This window comes from Callorhinus ursinus, unplaced genomic scaffold (assembly GCF_003265705.2).
Source record: "Callorhinus ursinus isolate GAN/ISIS: 27379988/994484 unplaced genomic scaffold, GSC_fseal_2.0 scaffold1, whole genome shotgun sequence".
Classification (NCBI taxonomy): domain Eukaryota; kingdom Metazoa; phylum Chordata; class Mammalia; order Carnivora; family Otariidae; genus Callorhinus; species Callorhinus ursinus.
In genome coordinates this window covers 44,984,485-45,007,420 of record NW_027397063.1, presented here as the reverse complement: position 1 = coordinate 45,007,420, position 22,936 = coordinate 44,984,485, and the positions used below count along the sequence as shown (strand labels likewise).

The window sequence follows — 22,936 nt, the reverse complement described above, 5'->3', positions numbered from 1 at the left end:
TAAAGTATGAAGTTCCCCCCCCAATTCCAACCAATATTAATGACAACCCTTTACGTGATGGAACTCATCCCAGTATTTTTCCTTCCTGTGTTTCTACCAATTTTCCTGTAATTGGTTATAAGCTCTATATCACTGGTACTAGGTGACAGTAGAAAACAATATTTCAGGAAATGTTAATGATGTTGATTTATAAAGCTCATAGAGACACAATAAATTGTTAATTTTATTTCTCCATTTCCCCCCAAACAATTCAGGATTATTTTTGAAATTACATGAGTTTAGACAATGTCTAATATCTCTATCCAATGGTCCAATTTTTCAAGTAGAATCATTTTTGAATCTTCCAAGTTCTAATGTCAATTTCTATTCAACATCACTCCAGGTTAGGACTATTATTAACATACATCTTCTAATACATTTAACCTTCCTAATTTAACCCTTTTGCCAATTCTGTTCTGGATATTGAAACTTCTTTTTAAAGATTTTATTTACTTGAGAGAGAGAGCGTGTGTACACGCGAGCCAGGGGAGGAGAGGGAGAGGGACAAGCAGACTCCATGCTGAGCGTGGAGCTCGATGCGGGGCTTGATCCCATGGCCCTGAGATCATGACCTGAGCTGAAGGCAGATGCTTAACCGACTGAGCCACCCAGGTGCTGGACACTGAAATTTTGATTATAGAAAGAAGGATACAGATTTAGATGAGGCTAAGAGCACCTTCTATAGGCTCATAAGATGCCTCTTGTGCACTGTCCCACATCTCTATAACCTCCAATTCCAGCCACAGCTCCAGTGCACAGCTGGAGCAGGTTTTGCCCTGATCTGTACTGCTAGTGCCTCACTTCAGGTATGCACCAAGAATCTAGCTTCCTGTCCCAAGACTTCCCTGGTGCGGCAATATGTGATGCTCTGGTACCTGGAAGGCTCTTCGGTCTTTGCAACTGATAGGGATGGAGAAGTTAACACCCCATGGGAGCAGCCCTCAGCACGGAGGAGATGGCTGGAGGAGATGGCCGCTGAGAGATAAATGCTTCTCCCTTTCATCCCCCAGGGGTGGGTGGTTCTGAAACAAAGTTGAATAAGAATCCCGAGAAGGATCTGCCTGTACTAAATTCCCATTAATAGTGGTGGACTACCCCATAACACTACATGTTTTGCTTGGATTTTCTTTCCATTTTACCCCTCTCTCTTTCATTCCTGTTCCCTGGGATCACATTCCCAAATAGAATGTGTGTACCTTTGTCTCAGGCTCTGAGACAAAGAATCAAGAATCACCTGGATTAAGACAGTAGGTTAGCAGGCTGTTGGGGGATTGTATAATGCAGGAATAAAATTGTCCTTTACTCTGTATATGCTACAAGAAACACGCATTCAGTTGGCAGCACAAGTTTATGGTAATTTTGATGATTTTACATTTCTTTCCTATTTGAAAGTTCATCATCCATCCTGAAGCCTGAACGCCTGAAGAAAAAGAGTTGGGTTCAAATTAGCTTATAATTGAATAAGCAAAAAAAAAAAAAAAAAATTTTTTTTTTTTTTTTTTTTGTGACGATAGCTCTAAGCAGTTTTTCTTTGTGAGGGGGCCCTCAGCAATTTGGTTGGATACTTCAATCTAATAAGGAGGAATCCTCAGTCTACTTAATCAGGTAAAGCTTTTTGTTGCTTTGGAAACAGTCATACCATATTTCTTATTCTCCTTAGTTAAAAAGCTGGAGCTTTGCTGTAATTCTTTTTGCTAAGAAACTCAAACATACCTTAAAAATGTAAATTACTGGAGTCCTACCAGGCCTACTTCTTCACGAAAACTGAAGGAACTGACCCTGAAAGATATAGGGAGTTATTAGGAATAAATTAAGGTTGCCTACATGTCAGCCCTGAGAAAAATGTTAACAATGATAATGTTTTACTCGTTTAAGATACTGAAGACACCACAGAAAACAAAACTGGTAAACTTCCCTGCCCCCTCACAAGAAGTTATATTCTAGTGGTGGGGAAAGTGAGACAAGAGCAAATTTTTTTTCTTAAAGATTTTATTTATTTATTTATTTAAGAGAGAGAGAGAGAGAGAGAGAGAGAGAGAGAGAGAACAAGCAAGGGGAACAGCAGGGAGAGGGAGAAGCAGGCTCTCCACTGAGTAAGGAGCCCAATGCGGGACTCTGATCCCAGTGGGATCATGACCTGAGCCGAAGGCAGACGCTTGACCAACTGAACCACTCAGGAGCCCTGACAATAGCAGGTTAAATAATTGACATACACAGCATTTCAAATAAAGGCTATAGATAAAAAAAAAAAAAAAAAAAAACTAGGAAGGAAAGAATGTGAAAGGTTTTTGTTTGATCTTGTGCAATCTATAGGTCTTGTTGAGGAAATAGGAGGAGAAAAGAAACAATATGGATATCTGGGGGAGGAGCATTTGGGGAAAGCCGTGAGATGGAAAGGGGTCAGTGTGGTTAGACGGATGTGAGCATTAGAAGATAGGTTCAAAAGGGCGTGGACAAAGGAGACAGTGGAAGGTCGCCTGAGACAGGGGTCCTCACTGTATGCAGGCTATGTCATGCACCAAGGGATGTTCTGAAAAACTGAGGACATTTTGATGTTACCATGATTGGGGTGGTGCTACTGGCCTTTAGTAAGTAGGCGACATTTATAGAAGTACAGTGATGCTCAGGGCAGTTCCAATCAATAAGGTATTTTTTCATGTTTTGTGTGACTTTAAAATGTCCTGCTTATCCATGTAGATTTATGTTAACTTCTAAATTCCATTCATAGCAAGCTAGGATATTGGGATTAACGCTCCACTGAAAACAAGCAAACATCCTAGGATAAATAGGTTTGAATAAATTCAGAAATCTTTTGCTAATATTTTTTCAAATATTCTTCTGCCCCATACTCTCTTTCCTTGCTTTTAGGAGTTCAATTTCATGTATGTTAGATCACCTGCTACTATTCCATCAGTCACCGATGCTTGTTTATTTTAAAACGTTTTTTTTTCTCAGTATGTTTAAATTTGGATGATTTCTAGTGACCTGTTTCCAGTTGAATGATCCATTCATTGTTGTGTCCAATGCACTGATAAACCTATCAAATAATTTCAGATATTGTATTTTTCAGTTCTAGGATTTCCATTTTTTTAAAAAAATATTATCTGTATCTCTCTTGAAATTTCCTATCTCTTCATCGATTTTATCTTCTCTTTAATAAGATTCTTTGGAGCATTTGTCATGGTTATTTCAAAGTCCTTGCCTACTAATTCCAACATCTTCACTGATTTGTCTTTCTATTGATTTATGACAAGGACAGTGCTACAGAGCAGCGGGAAAAGGACGGTCCTTTGGACCTTGGTCAGTAGTATAACTATATGAAAAAATTAAAAAAAAATAAAATTAACCTTTACTTCATACCATACTTCAAACTCAATTCTACATGGTTCGATCTAACTGTTCAATGAAAAAACAGTATGTTTTTAGATGTAACTTGTAACATAGATGTAAATTCCTATAGTTTTTAGATGTCCTTGTAGGCAATGATTCTTAAGCAAGACAGCAAAGACAGGAACCATAAAGGAAGACTGATAAATTAGACTTATATAAAAATAAAAAATGTACATTTATTAACATTTAACAATGAGATAATTAAAATGCAAGCCACAGATTAGGGAAAGGTGTTTTTGGGCAGCATTGATAAATGAAAATGGACTCACATTAGAATAAACAAGTCAAGTAGGAAAAGACAAAAACCCAATAGAAAAGAAGACTCGTAAGGTGCTTTACTAAAAGAGGATATTCAAATGACTAATAATCACATGGAAAGATGTTCTTTTTCATTAGTCATCAGAGAAGTATAAGCTGAAACCACACAACCACCAAATGTTGGTGAGGGTGCGGAGCCATGAAAACTCATTATACAGTGTAAACTTAAAAAAGAGTCTGGCACTATCAACTATAACTAACCATAAGCATAAACCTATGTCTGAGCTATTCCACTCTTAGGTATATATCCCAAAAGAAATACGTATCTGTGTGATATAAATCTATCTGTACATATGTATAACATACAGATATGTATAAAAATGTTCCCAGTAGTATTATTTGTAATAGCCCCAAACCTGGAAATAACATGAAAATCCAGGACCAGTCCCGAAAGACTCCACATTATACAATCCCATTTTCGTGAAATGTCCACAACAGGCAAACCTATAAAGACAGAAAGTAGATTCGTGGTTACTTAGGGCTGGAGAGGATGGTGGGGCATGGCTACAAGGTGACAGCTGAAGAGTATGGAATGGTTTTGAGGTGATGAAAATGTTCTAAAACTGTGATGATGATCAATCTGTGATTGTACTAAAAAAACTATTGAATTGCATACTTTAAATAGATGAATTTTATAAGAATTATATCTCAATAAATCTGTTACTTAAAAAATAATAGTATAAACAATAAAATGTATTATATTCATATAATGGAATGCCAAACCGCATAAAATAAAGTAAGAAAAAAAGAGACCTGTTAAAAGCAATAATGACATGGATGAATCTCAATTATAATATAAAGGGAAAGAACCAAATATTACAGAAAACTTAATGGATAATTCATTTCATTGAAATTCAAGAACTTACAAAACTAACCTGTATATTTGAGGATAAGGCAGTGATTTTATCTGACAGGGCAGGGGGATGAAGGGGCCTAGGAATGGTCTATTTCTTGATTTGGATGGTGGTTGCAAGGGTATATCTGCTTTAGTCTTTGAAAGTTTACTGAACTGTACATTTAGAGTTTGCACACTTTTCTGTATTTTGGACTTTAACAAAAGTTTCTTAAGAAATATTTTTAAAAATCCAGTTGTTCAGTAATTCATCCTATGGCTACGTATTGGAAAAAGGGCCTAAAGAATATATAAACATTTAGTATTTGTTTTTTCTCCTTTTTTTTTTTTTTTGTCTGTTGCGTTATGGAGGATTTTTATTTTCTTCTATATATTTTTCAGTATTTTCCCAATTACCATAGTGGACAAATATCACATTTATCACTAGAAAAAAGGCTATAAAAACACAATTGCCTGACATACTCCTGTATTACCTTTATTCTAATTTATTCACGATGTAGGAACTTTGGCTTTTGCTCCTAGAGAGGAATCAACTGACATTTTAGAGTAGAGAAGGGCTTGGATCCTGGTCTGGGGCTTTCTTGGTAGTCTTGCTGACTGCCAGGAACTCACCAGAGGCCATCCGGCAGGGAGGAGGAGCAGATGCAGGTGAAGGATCCCAAGGGATGAAGAACAAATCTGGGCAGGTGAAGTCAAGTAAACTGGGTGGGTTACAGCTCTCGTGGAACCTAAGTCCTTACTGTAAAACTGTGGTGGGATCTGGGACGGGGTGCAGGCCAGAAAGAAGCTCTAGCCTCGTGCTGGGTAAAGTGAGTGATCAATCTAATCATTATAATGTGCATGTTTTTGTAAGGCCAGCAGCTAGGTTTTTTTGTTTTTTGGTTTTGTTTTTTTTTTTTACCTTTTTAAGAGGTTGTTGAAACAGAGACAAATATGAGACAGAGACCGTTCCTGGTCTGCAAATCCTAAAATATCTGCTATCCGGCTCTTCACAGGAAAAGTGTGCCAACTCCTTGATTAAGGGACTCAAAGCTAAAGAATTTTAAGGTATTTTAAACGTCACCTAGATTAGCGCTTGCTGGTGAGGCGCTGGGTGTGGAATGCGCCGGCCCGGGGCACTTTCAGTCAGCAGTGTCACGAGATGTAGTACTGCCCAGGCTCGTCAGATACGGGAAGGGGAATGCACTAAAGAGAGTATACAAAAACTCACCTCTGCAGAATCCAGCCTGGAAGGGGATGGCCAGGCACCGCGGGCCCAAACACAACTGGCTCTTCCTAGCAGGGGGCTTCAAAAGAATGAGTCGCGCTCATTGCAGCCCTTATCCGATTGCAAAGGAGGAGGCTTCCGGGCTTCTAGTGGGAAAGCATCTTTGTCACTCCCAGAGAAGGCAGCGGAGCCCCCGGGGAGTTTAATTTTCCCTTCTCTGTTGTGTGCAGCTGCGCTGGATGGTGGGCCACCCGCTGGACTGTAACTTTTGGAGAAACACAGCGGGAGTGCGGCGAGCTGCCCGGCGCCTGCGCAGTGGCCGCGGGCAGGCTCCTCTCACCGCGCAGGCTCCGCCAGTCAGCTCCACGCCAGCGGTGGGGGGCGACCCTCCCGGGTCCCCGAGGGAGGAGGGAAGTCAGGGCGGAAGGACACGTCCCATGGTTTCTGCTGAACAGAAATTTGAGAGTTAGCTATGGACATCATAACCCTTCACCCTTAAATGTTACCAGTGTTTTCACCTGCTCAAAGGGCAATTTCATTTATTTCAGCCTAGTATCTGGCCATCCCCTAAGGATAAGGGATCCTCCCGCACCAAGGTTTCTCAACCTCAGCGCTATTGACATTTTAGGCAAGATGATTTTTTGTGTGTGTTGGGGGGGTGGGGGGAGGAGCAGTCTTGCTCTTCGTACAGTGTTTAGTGGTATACTTGGCCTCTACACGCTAGATGCCCGCAGCAGCCCTCCCTTCCCCCAGCTGTGACAACCAGAAATGTTTCCAGCCCCTGCCAAATGAGTGTAGGGGAGAGAACAGCAAAATCACTCCTACTGAGGACTACTGTGCTGTAAGATTACAATACAGTGTCTCCAGACAATGTATCATAAACATCGAGAGTCCGAATCCACTAAACGTTATTACATTATTGTAATCGACTATGTAGTTCATATTCTTATTTCCTCAATTGTCCCCCCGCCAAAACCTCGCTTACTCTATTGTTGTTTGTAAAACATAAATCCAGGACTTAACAAGGATCACAGATCGCATTTAGTTATCAAGTCTCTTGAGAGCCCTTAAATTGAGAACACGACCCCAGCCTTTTTTGTTTATTTATTTATTTTTTTGGCATTGACATTTTTTGAAAAGTTCAGGCCAGTGGTTTACCAGAATCTCCTTCAATTTGGATACGCAGATTGGTTCTTCATTGTACGAGCCAAGTTGAAACAAATTTTTTTTTTTATTTTTTGCTGGAATTCCACCTGGGTGATATTATATCCAATTTTATTTATTTTCAAAGTAGCATTTAGCTTTTTAAACAAGATTTAATTTTAAAAAGTACACTTTTCTCCCAGTGATTTGAGGTACCACATACATAAATTTCCACATTGTTCTTGAGTCTATATCTGTATTTTCTATTTTTTCCATTGATCTGATTGTCTCTACTCCTGTGCTAATGTACTGTTTTAATTGCAGAAACTGTATAATATATTCCAATATCTGGTAGGGCTAGGCCTGTCTCATTACTGTTTTTTCCCCCCCTCTTTTTTGGATATTCTCATTTATTTATTTTTCCATATAAAATATAGAATCTACATCCATGAAAATACTTTTAAAAATTGGTATTATTTTATGATTTTGCATAATTCTGTTGAAGAGTGCGGTTCTATTTTTTTTTATTCATATCCTAGCTTTATGTGTTTTAGGAAGGCTTTAAGTTTTCCTCATAGAGGGTTTGCCCATTTCCTGTTAAATTTATTCCTACAGTATTTTTCTTTTTTGTTGTTGTTGTTAATGTATATGGGGTCAGCTCTTCTATTTTTCCCTATAACTGCTTATTGCTTAAGTATATGAAGATATTGATTTTTATGTATCATTTTACATCTTGCTACTGTTTTGAAAGTTATGTTGCTTCTAGGAGTTTTCCATTGATTTTATTGGAAACTCTATTTTCATTTTTATGTAATTGCAGTGATTATTCATTTTAAAGCTCAAATTGCCCATCTTTGGCTCCTATGTTCATTTGACAACCACAAATGTCTTGATAGCTTCCTTGCTTTCTGATTCTGTAAGAGTCCCAGTGTCATATTGGAGCATTTACTGCTCTAGACCAAAATCAGCCGTTTCTCAAAGGACTCCTCACTACTTTCAGTGCAAAGTGTATTTGGTGACCACAATCCATGCACTAAGGATATTCATGGCTAAACAGCTTGCTGTTACTTTTCACACTTTACAATGCAAGATCTAGAAAATACAAGGTTTTTCTTTTCTTTTTTAAAGTTTTTATTTATTTATTTGACAGAGAGAGAGACAGCGAGAGAGGGAACACAAGCAGGGGGAGTGGGACAGGGAGAAGCAGGCTTCCCGCGGAGCAGGGAGCCCGATGCGGGGCTTGATCCCAGGACCCTGGAATCATGACCTGAGCCGAAGGCAGATGCTTAATGACTGAGCCACCCAGGCGCCCCAAATTTAAGGTTTTTCCAAGAAAGATAAAAGTAAATCATAAATTTGTGCTGATATTCCAATTCTAATGAAACATTATAGAATTTTTTACTTAACTTATTTGATTTTTTAAAATAATTTTTATTGTTATGTTAATCACCATACATTACATCATTAGTTTTTGATGTAGTGTTCCATGATTCATTGTTTGTGCATAACACCCAGTGCTCCACGCTTAACTTATTTGATTTTATATTGCATCACTTTTCTGCTGAAACACATGGTACCTAACAAAATTATTTACTTTTTCTTATAATATATAGTTTCAAAATAACAGTATCAATATTATAGTTAATTAAAAGTGCTACATGTAGTTTAATGCAATTAGGTTTAGTTTTTTCAGGTTGTTTTCTAATCTAATCTAGGTTGTTTAATTAAAAAGAAAATTAAATCCAAATTGAAAAAAAACAAAGACAAAAACAAGACAAATATTTCTAACTTTTCGAGTGTGATGTCTCACTCATTTATTTCTCATTTTTATTGATATAAATATTTAGATCTGTGAATTTTATTATAAACAGTCAGCATTATCTTGTAGACTCTGATGCTATGTTTTCATTATTTTTTAAAAAGATTTTATTTATTTATTTGAGAGCGAGATAAAAAGAGGAGAGAGAGCACAAGCAGGTGGAGGGGCAGAGGGAGAGGGAGAAGCAGACTCCCTGCTGAGCAGGGAGCAGGACGTGGGGCTCGATCCCAGGACCCTGAGATCATGACCTGAGCCAAAGGTAGACGTCCAACCGACTGAGCCACCCAGGCGCCCCTTCAAATTTTTTTTTCCTAGAAATTCTCAGTATCAGTTGGTATTTCCCTTTGAGCCAGGCTATGTTTAAAAGAAAAATTTAAAATTTCAAGGTGGGAGGGCTTTCTTAATGTTTTGATAGTGATGGATTATTTTTTAATTTAAATTTTAGTTAGTGAACATACAGTGCAATGTTGGTTTCTGGAGTAGAATTCAGTGATTCATTATTTACATACAACACCCAGTGCTCATCACAAGTGCCCTCTTTAATACCCATTACCCATCTAGCCCAACCCCCACCCACCTCCCTCCATCAACTCTCAGTTTGTTCTCTATTGTTATGGTATCTTTTTTTTTTTTTAAAGTTTTTTTTTTAAGATTTTATTTATTTATTCATGAGAGAGAGAGAGAGAGAGAGAGAGGCAGAGGGAGAAGCAGGCTCCCAAGGAGCAGGGAGCCCGATGTGGGACTCGATCCCAAGACCCTGAGATCATGACCTGAGCTGAAGGCAGACGCTTAACCATCTGAGCCAGCCAGGCGCCCTGTTATGGTATCTTTTATTTTTCTTTTTCCCCTTCCCATATGTTCATCTGCTTTCTTAAATTCCACAGATGAGTGAGATCGTATGGTGTTTGTCTTTTTCTTACTGACTTATTTCACTTTAGCACAATACACTTTAGCTCTTGGGGTACCTGAGTGGCTCAGTGGGTTGGATGTCTGCCTTCAGCTCAGGTCATGATCCCAGGATCCTGGGATTGAGCCCCTCATCTGGCTTCCTGCTCAGCAGGGGAGTCTGCTTCTCCCTCTCCCTCTGCTGCTCCCCCTGCTCGTGCTCTCTCTCTCGCTCTCTCTTTGTCAAAATAAATAAATAAAATCTTAAACTTTTTTGATGGCTGAATAATATTTCACTATATATATATATATATATATATATATATATATATATGTATATATACACATGCCACATCTTCTTCTATTCATTAGTCAGTGGATGTCTGGGTTCTCTCCACAGTTTGACTATTGTTGATAATGCTGCTATAAACACTGGGGGACATTGTACCCCTTTGAATCTGTATTTTTGTATCCTTTGGGTAACTTGGATTTTTACTTATATTGTTGATGTAGAATATTATTTGTATTTTTCTTTAGGTAATTATTTTAGGTATACATACGTCTATATGTAAAGAGTCAATTATTGTAAATGATTTTTTTGTCTTGGACTAAGAGAAGTATACACAAAGTTTGCAATTATTTATGTATTTCTATTCTCTTTGAATCTCTTGTACTTTCTACTATATGAAAGAAGCTACTGTATTATTTGCTGCATATCTTTCAAAATATTTTATTTTATAATTGTAGACTTTAGCATTATCAGGTGCTCTTTGTTTCAGTCATGGTTTTTGGACTGAACTCTAGTTATTTGGATTTCAAAATTGCAATTCTTTCTTTTTATTTGCATTTTCTTGGTATACCTTTGCCTGTCCTTTCTTCATTAGCATTTCTTGAATTATTTTGTTTTAGGCATGTCTTTGTCTTTTACGTGAAGCATAGAGTTGGGTTTTGCTTTGGAATCTACCAACTTTCTTTGTCCTTGTGATAGCAGGGGCAAGCCCTCTACTGGTTGATGTGTTTGGTCTCAGATATCTCATCTCATATTTTATTTATATATGTGATATACATCATATTTGATGATGCTAAGTGCTCTTGAGGAAAATAAAGGAGGAGGGGTGAGGGCAATATTCCATTTTAAATAGGTGGTCAGGGAAGGCCTCACTGAGAAGGTGACTTTCGTACAAACTCTTGAGTCGGTGAAGGAATGAGTCACTTGGATAAGTGAGGTGAGATTTATCCTGATGAGACAGAACAGCTGGAGCAAAGGCTCCCAGGCACAGGACCACCTGGTATGTTTTCCAAGAACTTGCAAAGAGGCTGGTGAGGCTAGAGTGGGGTATGCAGGAGGACAGTAGGAGATAGGCCAGAGGGGACAAATCAAAGAGGCTCAGATAGGGCCCTGTCAGTCAGGGAGGTAACAAGACAACCCCTTCAAGAGGAATTTTGGTGCTAGATGTTAAAATAATATTACTGCTGCCACTCCACAGTTATAACTTAATACCTCTATAAGAATACATTAATAACTCTGGGTATTCCAGCCTAGGTAGAAGAGGAAGCCAGGTTTGCGGGAATTATATTTTGGGGTACAACTCAATTTATGCATGAAAGTAGTTTCATCCCTGCTGACTTTGAGGACTGGATTACTAAACACCTGCCCAGTGCAATGGGAATGATCCTTGAATATAATTTTAATATCTCTAATATTTTATGGGGTGCCCGGGTGGCTCAGTTGGATAAACATCTGCCTTTGGCCTCGGTCATGATCCTGGGGTCCTGGGATCAAGCCCCACGTAGGGCTCTTTTCTTCAGTGGGGTCTGCTTCTCCCTCTGCCTCTCCTTCTCCCCCTCCCCCTACTCCTGCGCTCTCTCTTTCAAATAAATAAATAAAATCTTAAAAAATCTCTAATATTTTAGTTTCCGTTTTTCATTCTACCCCCAAACACATCAGATATTGCTTCACAACTACAGCTTTTTACTATTTATCTGAAGGTGTGAGTTTACAGGGGAAGAATTTTTATCGAAACGTATCAATGAAGTGTATCTTGACTAAAAATGTTCAGAAAGCATAAAAACATTGAAATTCTATACTGGGAAGCTTGACTAAGGGCCAGAACATGACATAGGAGTTTTTTGAATTCTTTTCAAAAGTCAAGTATTTGGCTTAAAACAGTTTTTTTTTTCTTTTTATAAAGACATCTGTTGTTTTAACAGAAAACTGTATGGCAGAGGTGGTAGAATGAAATGGGTGTGTGGTATGGAGTGAGGGAAGTGGGGAATTATAGTCGTCTGCAATCCAGAAAAAAAGTGTTCAGGATTTCAAGTGGATGGGAACAGAGAAGGGACAAACTTGAAGTATACACAAGATCACTTCTTCCTTGTCTATGTGTTTCAGTTGGCTGCTTTTTAATTTTCTCCTTCCTCTTTCCTTTATTTCTTTCTCTTTCACCTTTCTTTCTTTTAAGTTAAACTGTCACAATGAAATGCTGTCTGAATAAGTCACAACTCATATAGAAGACTGAACAGTGCATTGTAAAGACACAAAACAAAAGACTTCATCTGAGAGCTGAGATCATCGTGGGGTTGTACACAGACCCAGGGCAGCAATTCAACAGTGTTTCTGAGAGCCTGGGACCGGTTCCACAATTCTTGGTATGCTACTGACCCCTGCTGTTCATGTGGAGGCACTGACTTACAGAAATGAATTTCCGTAACTTTCCATGTTTTAGTGCAATGTTAGCGTGCCATCGGAGAAAGTTAAGACACATAGTTCAAAGATTTAAGACAATAATTTAAGTAATAGCTTTCTGAAAAGCTGAGTATCAAAGACATCACAAAGCAGCTTCTTTTTCCCTGCTCCCTGATATGTTGAAAATAAATTTTTGACTAAGTTCTTTTTTTTTATTATGTTAGTCATTATACAGTACATCATTAGTTTTTGATGCAGTGTTCCATGATTCATTGTTTGCATATAACACCCAGTGCTCCATGCAATACGTGCCCTCCTTAATACCCATCACCGGGCTAACCCATCCCCCCACCCCCTCCCCTCTAGAACCCTCAGATTGTTTCCCCGGAGTCCATATTCTCTCATGGTCCGTCTTGACTCAGTTTTTTAGCTAATAAATCTGGTATCCTATTTAAGTTTCTGAGGGGAGCAGAGCCCAAGGCAATTGAGGTAGCTTAGGTAAAAACTGGAAAAATGAAAGCAGGGCGATCACAGAGAAAATGGAGGACAAAATGTGCAAAAGGAGGGGGTAATGAATAATTTACGTACAAGGAGGGTAAAGCAGTTCAATCCTAAACGTACCGTTTGCATTCCTCAGAGTGGGGTAAGAACTGGCCTGTGTCCACAGAGTAGCCAGCATGGGTCACTTGTGTGCCTTCAGGTCTCTGCCTCTTGTTCTTAGGTTTGGTCATGGAAACTTCTCAGAACCATTGGGATGTAAATTGAAGCAAAGCAGAGCACATAATCCTTGGAGTTGATTTCTTGGCTTACTCTACAATTTCTAAAGAGGTCAGGGCTATCTCCTGGGTGGAAGTCAGATGTCCGTGTTTGGGCATGGGGCTTTATGAAACAGGTTCCAGGTTTCAGACCTCTGGCGCCCTGTTCCAGGTTTCAAACCTGTTCCAGGTTTCAAACCTGTAGCTCCCACGGGCTGCTAATTCCTGCAGGCCAGCGTTTCCAGCAGGATTGGGTAATAAGGTGTCAGGGTCTCCTCTCACTCAGTAAAAAAAGTTTAGGGGCGCCTGGGTGGCTCAGATGGTTAAGCCTCTGCCTTCCGCTCAGGTCATGATCCCGGGGTCCTGGGATGGAGCCCCGCATTGGGCTCCCTGCTAGGCAGGGAGCCTGCTTCTCCCTCTGCCTCTGCTTCTCTCTTTCTCTCTCTCTGACTCTCATGAATAAATAAATAAAACATTTAAAAAAATAAAAAAAAAACAGTTTAGAAGCTTGGGACCTTGCTTCAGCGTTTGGTTTTTGTTCAATTTCTCCATGAGGAATATGATTAAAAAGACTGTTTTAATATTTAGAAAACCACATGCATACTTACATACAAAATTACATCCTGTTAGGATAAACTGAGAAATCCAGCCTGAACTACTCTTGAAAGATTTAGTTTTTACTGTAAAGCTCAATAAGAATGTCCCTTCTACAACTTCAGTCCCCACTTCAAAGGCGTAAATGATGGATTTCAAAAAATAAGAATATGAGAAAACATTTACATGATTTATTTCAGTAACAATTAATAAGGTGATTCTTTAATGCTTGGGGTAGTTATATTCACAGTGTTGTTTTTAGTGCTTATAGCATTTTCTGTTTCTCTTGTGTAACATATTACTATTTATTTATTTACTCACTTAAATTTATATTCTCCGCTATGACAGGTGTTAAAGATACTGCAAAAAATAGGATAGATTATGTCCTTAAGCTCTTTATAGTAATATAGGTATGATAATTATGTAAGGAGGAGTCAAGAATAGAAAAATAATTTTCCTATTCCTTTTCATTTTAGCATTTTATTCCATTCCATTCCATTCCTTCTCTTTATTGTTCAATTTTATTTGTTTTTGTATTCATTTTATTTGTTTAAATTACAAATCAGGAGTGCTGGCTATTTTTTTATGTATTTTTGTACTCCCTAGTACTCCAGCACTTAATACAATGTTGGTATATATTTACAATAAATATCTGTTGAATGAAAGTGAGTACTTACTTACTTACAGCCTAGCACTATGCTGCATCTGTGTAAACCAGATGTACATTTGATTTCAGTAGAGGAGAAGAGTGAAGTTGGGGGAAATTTATATAGGCCTGGAAGGAAGTATTAGGAATATTTATTTGTATCCAAACTTGGAGGGGTAATGGGAAACTTTTTTAATGAAAAAAGCTAGAAGAGCACAAAAATTCTACCCTATAAGTGCCTGAGGAAACCTCTCTTTTAGTGATTTATAAAAAAAAAAATTTTATGGTGCTTTTTTCTTTTTTAAAAAAATTATTTATTTTAGATAGAGAGAGACTGCAAGCCAGAGTGCAGTGGGAGGGGCAGAGGGAGAGGGAGAAACTTCAGCAGACTCCACACTGAGTGCAGAGCCCTGTGTGGGGCTGTATCCCACCACCCAGAGATCATGTGCCGAAACCAAGAGATGAAGGCTTAATCGACTGGGCCATCTAGGTGCCCTAAAATGTGCTTTTAATATAGTCGGGGGAGAGGACCTGTGGGCAGAAAGATCTGCACCTCTTTTTATGATTTTCTTATGTTGCTAATATATATGGATTTTTAACATTTTTGCCTGTGCAGTTCCTTATCAAATCTGCATACACACACCCCACACCAAAGATAGGCTAGAAACCTGTATTTATTCATCAGTCCCAGAGAACAAACATAATGTCTATTTTTTGAAAAGAAATTGAAACTTAGTTATTTCTCTTTTTGAATCAAGAACTAACTTATCAGTCTTTCAATATACAAAATTTATAGTATTTTGGAATCTGCTTTTTGCCACCTTAATTGTGCAATTCAAATTGCTCCTATTTAATTGTTCTCCATAAACTGTATTGAATACCAGTATAAAACAAAACTGTAGGCATAAATGGTTCCAAAATTTCATTGAGTTACTGAGAAATGGATTTTCTTTGCACGTGTGCTATGGGGTAGTTACATATATTTCCCAATGGTAATACAGTATTTTATTTATTCTGTCTGTTAATGACTAATATTTGAGAACGTTTATAATATGAATGGGACTTAATCTAAGAGAAGTTATATACATATACACACACACACACATTTCAATACCAGGTATTAAGAGACATAGTCAAAATAATTACGGCTTAAATTATTATGTCAAAAACTTACAATACGTGCTTGGTGTTAGGCTATGTACTATTCATTTTGGTGCATAATTTTTCCACTACACAAATGACTAATAGTACTATCTCTTGATGCTGGGGTGGCCTCTCTCTGGTATCTCTTTAATTGTTGATTTTTAGCATAGTTATCTGTGATTGTATGAACGGAACTGAGTGAAGAAGTACTCATGTTTATTCTAATTAAGAGTACATAACCGATTACTATAGCTGGAAGGAGGTAGACAGGCAATGCAACTGCCCAATATTTTTGAGGCCAGTAGGTTAAGCCTGAGGACTTGGGCCAAAATTCAGGAATAAAAGTCCACACGGGCTATATGAAGCCTAATTGGGAGCTTAATAAAAGAACAAAGCCCAAACACAAACGGCTCTTTCCAGCAATGGCGACGGTGAAGTGTCCATTATTTTCCCAGGGCCTTAGACAACTGGGGTCCTGCAGGTGCCCGCTCAGGCCCCTGGGCCGGGTCCTCTGCGCAAGCGCGGACCAGGGTGCCACAGGGGCGGGAGAGGACCGGAAGCGGCGAAGGCCAAGGGCGCAGGCGCGCCGCGATCCTGCGGCAGGCGCGTGAGTCTGAGCCGTGGTTACAGCCTCCTTTCATCCTCTTCTAAAGTTCCATAGACTCCTTGTAGAAACTTTGGAACTGTTTTCTGGTAAGTGGTGGTGGGAATTAGGATGGAAGAAGCTCAGAGACTTTAAAAAAATTGTTGACAATAACCGTATTTTAAACAGTGTAAAGACCCCTTTGAATTCTAGAGTTTTGAGATTCTCATCAGACATCGCCTAAGAGTATGTTTAAAAAAGTGCCAACTTCTGAGTTTCCTGTGTGAGATGGCTTACTGTCTAGTGCAGTCACCACAGAGCATTTTAGAAGTGCTTCATTGCGTATGGTGCCGGGCAGGTGCTCATGAGACAGACCGGCACAGACGGCTTTCCCATCCTCGGGTCATGTATAATAGAATGTGAGATGAAGTAAAAAAAAAAAATAAAAAAAAAAAGTTTAAAGCACAGAATTAGAAGAAAAAGTGAGTACTGTATGTAGCGTTTTGTTTTTATTTCGGTAAAATATCTCTGGAGAGGCTTGGTTAGTAAACGGTGGTTAAAATTGTTGAAGCTACAAATCTTGATCTCACATTATCCACCTGAAGTTGGAATTCGTGAAAATAGATTCTCTCTGGACACCAAGAGAGCCTCTGCCTCTCTTTCGCATTTAAACCCAGATCTTTTCTGGATGGCTGAAAACAATGGAAATTCTTAGAGCTCCTCAGAATTGATTACTCTTGCCAAAGCCAGATTGATAGATCTGGTTGGGATTTAGGAAAAAAAAAAGTCCACATGACTTTGCAAATAAAAATAAATGTGCTACTGAGGTGCTGAAAATAATCATTTAAATAGCCCTAAGAGACATCACAAATAATTTATGTATGTTTTAAGCTGGTCAGTATGAGGTTTGTATTTAAATGGCCTCTTTTCTCAATTCAAATTGCCTTAGGCTTCTGGCTATTTAAAAATATTTTGTGTTCATGAACACTTCTTTTATGATTGATGTGGATGTTTGCTTACTGCCGACTCTAATTTGTAAGCTGGAAAGTCCATTTATTTATTCATTCCACATCTATTACATTTTTACTGTTTGCCAGGTATGATGGTAGTGATTAGTGTTTTTAAGTGAATGTTAAAGCTTACTTATATTTTTGTAAGCTTTATTTACCGAAATTCTAAGAAATCATGTATGGAGAACAGAACAAGTGGGCCTATCACACTTTCTCTAGATTTCTATGGTAGCACATATCACACTCCTTTTTTTACGTTAACTTTGTCTGCTTGAATGAGGGCAGAACATGGTCTGAATTTGATCATCACTGTGTTCTCAGTATGTAGCACAAAACCTAATAGAGACCCAAAAAGGGTGGTTTGGATAAATAAAACACCACATAAACACACACTGCTTTTTCTGAGGAATTTTTATTTTCATTGGGTGTTCAGGCCATTTCACACTGTGAGATATCTTCCCCTAGGAAAAGACAAAATCTTTATATAAGAACTTTTGTTATCTAAATATCTTCCTTCCAGAACTTGCCTGAATATTGGTCTGAGGCACTTTGATATCTTAGTGAAATCTGATTCAAGTCGTTTTTGTAATAATTAAGACCTGCAGGTTTGGACTGAGTGTTTGTTGATGTGAGAGCAGTTATTTTATACTGATTTTTTTAAATATATATTTTTAAAAGGTTTTATTTATTTGTCAGAGAGAGAGCAAGTGAGCAAGCACAAGCAGGGGGAGCAGCAGGCTGAGGGAGAAGCAGTCTCCCTACTGAGCAAGGAGCCCAATGCCGGACTCCATCCCAGGACCCTGAGATCATGACCTGAACTGAAAGCAGACGCTTAACCGACTGAACCCAGGCATCCCTATTTTATACTGATCTCAAGAATATGTTCCAGTTTGCCTGTTAGGTAAAAACAGGCTTTGGAGAAGCAGTTCTTGTCTGGAAGATGCTGATGGTGGGCTCTCTGAGAAATTCTTATCCATTAGTTGCTTTCTATGTATTCAGTGGGTTTACATCCACATAAATACATCTTATGAATGCTTTGAGTATGAAACAATGCTGAAAGGAGACAGTAGTCCTATGCAGCTAGAGGGTCATTTAATTCATGTCAGTTCTTGATCATTTTCATTTAGGTTGAGAGTTAATGGGAGTACTTTGGAGTAATATTCCTGGTGCTTCATTATCAGAGCTCATACAGAATTGTCATTTACTGTTGAGTAGATTGTGCACTGCACAAAGAAACCTATCTAAAGTGTACACTATTTATATAATAGATATTATCAATTTGAATATTGTGGCAGTTTTATGGCAGGGGACAGTAAAGTTTCTTGCTCTAGTAAAATTCATATGATATGACACAGTTTCTAACAAATGGAAGTAAAATGTCTTGAGAAAGAGGTACCTTGTTTTTTAAAAAATTTGCACAAATGCTCTATATGGGCTAGCAGCAGCCTGAACTCGAACAACTTGCATAACTCCCTTGGCCTTCAAGTGAAGATATTAATACCTCGCTAAATTGTTTGAGAGTACTAGGCATGCCTGGCACACAATTAATATTCAATAAATGTTTTTGAATACCTTTGAAAGCACTGATGGTAATGTCTGTGCTAAAGATTTGATAAATTGCAGCTCACTTTTGTCTTGAATAAGAGGTTAAATATATATGTAAATAATTGTATTTGAATCTTTGAATTTGTTAAGTGTTTCACATTTTACACTTAATTACTGCATGATGCTACCTAAAATGTTTCTAACAGGTGTTTGGGATCCTTTATTTTCCTGAGGGATTCATATCCAACATAAGGAAATTTATGACTATGTGACCTACTAGTCACTGACTCATGGTTGATCTTCTTTAGAATCCTAAAATATTGGAATCCTAGGTTTAGATGGGACCATTTGAATTTCTCTTCATTTATCAAATGTGTGTTAGTCACTTAATACATGGGAGTAATTGTGGTATGTGCTAGGGCTGTGAAAATAAATAAAGATACTGTTGTGGAGAAGTTACATATCTTTGCACGAACATTTCCAGGGACTATTCACAATTACTAAATTGATTTTTAGGAATTGGTCTTACGACAATTCAAAATTTGTCCTCTTATAACTTTCATTTATTGACATTAGCTTTACACTTTGGGGCACAAAAACTAAGTTTGATTCTTTACTACACATACACACACACACACACACACACACACACACACACACATTCACTCTTCAAGCTAGGCGTCACTGTATTCTGCTGCTTTTTCTCAAGCCTTTTTTCTATCTTGCTCACTCACCTGAATACCTTCCAGGTTGTCTACTTGCCTCAAAGGTGTGGTACCTACCAGGGGTATTCAGGGCTCCAGGTGTAACTGACTAAACAGGATACAGCAGGGCGATCACTTCTTACATTCCAGGTACTGTCCCTCCAATCTCTGGAATGATTTATATTCGTAACTGAGCAATCAATGTGTGCCATAAGATGTCCTGTCCCTACCATATTAAAAAGAATTGTATTTATTTTACTTGTGTTATCATATAAGGTCATTTTTGAAAAAAGGATAAATGACCTCCCTAATTCCTTGAGGAGCTTTTAATACACTGTTTCCAACAATTGAAATGGGAACAATAATGAGGGCAACCTTGCTTAAGCTCCAGATTATTGAATTACCACTTGTAAGTCATTTTTGGTCCAGGTGATCAAAGTCACTGTAATTCATGTGTTTTCTGACAGCTAAGAGGTAAGTAGCCAAGGAAGAACTTCTATAGCTTTGCATGATCTCTTTTATAAATTAGTCTCTCACTTAAACATGTTTTTTTCTTTTTGATGAACAGAGAACATGACAGGGATGGAATTGTTTTACTTCAAACTTTAAGCATTTATGAAAAAAAATTAATATCCTCTCAACATTTTTTTTAAGTTAACCCATGTGTGCAACCCTCTTTATACCAGGTGTGCTCTGACTCAGGGTTTGGGACCAGTAGCCCCGCCTGGTAGAGTACCAGAAGATGCCAATTATACAATTTATAAACAATTTATAGTTGTGTGCCCTGCTTTGCTTTGTCCTTTTCATGGAGGTTAAGGACAAAAACATATGTAGTAATTAATTGGCAGATAGGGGCAGGGGATAGACCTTTGCCTAAATAAAGGGGGCACATTAGGAAGCACTGGGGGTAGAATTGAATGGGTTGTATGTTAATTTCCTAGGGCTACCATAACAAGTTAACACAAACTTTGTAGCTTAAAACAGCAGAAATTTTTGTGTCATAGTCAAGGGGCCAGAAGTCTGAAATCAAGTTTTGGCAGGGCCATGTTCTCTCTGAAGGCTCCAGGGAAGAATCCTGCCTGGCTTCTTCCTAGCTTTGGTGGCTCATGGCAGTCTTTGGCATTCTTTGGCTTGTAGATGCATCACTCAGTCTTTTTCTGTATCTTCATACAGCCTTCTTTCTTGTGGCTCCTCTGTGTCTCTCTGTCCAGATATCTCTTCCCTTTTTCATATAAAGACAGCAGTCATTGGATTGAGGTAACCTAATCCAGACCTCATCTTAACTTTACTACATCTGTAATGGCCCTACTTCCAAATAAGGTCACATTTACAGGTATGAGGGGTAGGATTTGAACATATCTTTTTGGGGGATACAATTCAACCAACAGCAAGTGAGATGGCACCAAATCATGAAACACTTTAATGATAGGTAGAAGAGTGTGGGTTTTATTTATAAGCCAGTGGGACCATTGGAAACTTTAAGCAAGGGTACTAATAAAATAGTTATTGCAGGAAGGTCTGTTAGCGAGCGATATGCTTCAGTATACTGAACTGAAGATGAAGTTTAGAAGCTGTGATATTAATTAGAAGGATGTTATGGTGTTCCAGGAATAATGTGAAGAAAAGTTTATAAATTTTGCACTTTGGGAGCTTTCCTTTTAAGGAGGTATTCACTCTTAGTGTTGAACAAGTACAGAGGCTGCACTTGGGAATGAGTGCCTCCTTAAATGCTGTGGCCAAGGAACCTTTTCTTGCCTTACCCTAGCTGTTGCCCTTCCTGGAGGATGATACACCATATGGTGAAGGAGCTAGAGAGAGAGAGAGAGAGAGAGGGAGACAGCACGCAGGTGCATGCACTTGGGCACACGAGTGAGCATGAAGAACCACAGCTTTACAAGGCATTTAAGTGAGAAAACCATCTTGAATATTGATCCTTTGGCCTCAGCTAAGCTGGCACCAGCTGGGTGACATAAACCACCAAGCTGAGCCCTCCTAAATTTCTGATCTACAGCATCGTGAGTGAAACAAAATGGTTGTTTTAAGCCACAAAGTATCATTCTGCAGCAGTATATTACTCCAACTACCCCTAGGGCTTGCCAGTATTAACATGGTGTTAATAGTTGAGTGAGAAATAGCAGATAGCTCTATATTTACTCAGTTCTGATAGAGTAGAATATGTTTGATTGCTACTCAGGGAGAAGGGATGAAGAAAGTGAGGAGAGATTATAGTCATTGGCAGCCTAGGAAGTAGAATTTAATGCCTCGCTTCTTCAGCTCACTGCTTACGCTACATAGCCATACAACTTTTAATGTGTGAGGTTGACCAGAACAAAAAGATATACACACTCACAGTTTGAGTCCTTATAGAAACAAAATCCCCGTCTGTTTTGATCTATGTCATGCAGAGGGATGTGAAATTCCCATTTTAAAGCAGATGGTCTGAATTCTGAAGCTAAGTGAGTAAAATTGTCCTTGGATCTCATTAGCCCTCATGTGGGAAGGAGGGGAGTCCATATAGCTATGTCTTCTTGGCTTTGAACAAATCAAGCTTTGAATAAAAGGTTTATTTTTATGAAGCCCGATTTTACTAATTTTTCATTGAGTACCACTGTTTCATGGTAATTTACACATTCTTTCAAATGGTGGTTGGCACATTTATTTTCCTTTGAGGCATTTTCTAATTACTTGTAAATAGGCTGAAAAAAAAAGCCAATTTGGAAAAAAAATTAAGAAAAGGACTGTTTGGTAGAGGAGGTATATTACACATAAAATTAAAATATAATAGAAATTTTAAAAGCCTTCATTCCATTTTATAGGTTTCTCTGCTTGCTCCTACAAGTGGGCAGTGAGTAAAAGATTTCTTGACCCATTATTCATTTCTACAGGATGTTAGACATTTTTATGACCTCCTAGAGTACTTATAATCTGTACTACACAATTTAGCACCTAATTACATTCTGTTTCATAATGTTCATTATTATATCACTGTATGATTCTTGTCCCTTCAAGTAGGTTATATGATCTTAAAAGGCAAGGACCATATCTTATACTTTTCCTATATTTGCATTCCATCTAGCATAGTGCTAAAAACAGTATCCACTTGGGAAATTTTATTATTATTATTTTTAATTTGATTATTTTTTAAATTTAAATTCAGTTAATTAACATATAATGTATTATTGGTTTCAGAGGTACAGGTCTGTGATTCATCAGTCTTATATAACACCCAGTGCTCATTACATCATGTGCCCTCCTTAATGCCCATCACCCAGTTACCCCATCCCTCACCCCCGTCCCCTCAGCAACCCTCAGTTTGTTTCCTATGATTAAGAGTCTCTTATGGTTTGTCTCCCTCTCTGGTTTTGTCTTGTTTTATTTTTTCCTCTATAATCCTCTGCCTTGTGTCTTAAATTCCACATATCAGTGAGATCATATGGTAATTGCCTTTCTCTGATTGACTTATTTCCCTTAGCATAATACCCTCTAGTTCCATCCACATCATTGCAAATGGCAAGATTTCATTTTTTTGATAGCTGCATAATATTCCATTGTATATATATGCCCCATCTTCTTTATCCATTCATCTGTCGATGGACATCTGGGCTCTTTCCATAGT

General features: G+C 38.2%; 1 long non-coding RNA gene across 1 annotated transcript; it reads right to left on the bottom strand.

The window, feature by feature from the left end:
- Positions 1–234: 234 nt before the first annotated feature.
- On the bottom strand, positions 235–6,109 carry LOC112821361 (uncharacterized). The gene is made up of 4 exons (XR_003207419.2): positions 5,811–6,109; positions 4,104–4,191; positions 1,753–1,818; positions 235–1,459 (listed from the first exon to the last, which is right to left on the bottom strand). It is a non-coding gene; the product is annotated as an uncharacterized lncRNA (long non-coding RNA).
- Between the last annotated feature and the right edge of the window lie 16,827 nt (positions 6,110–22,936).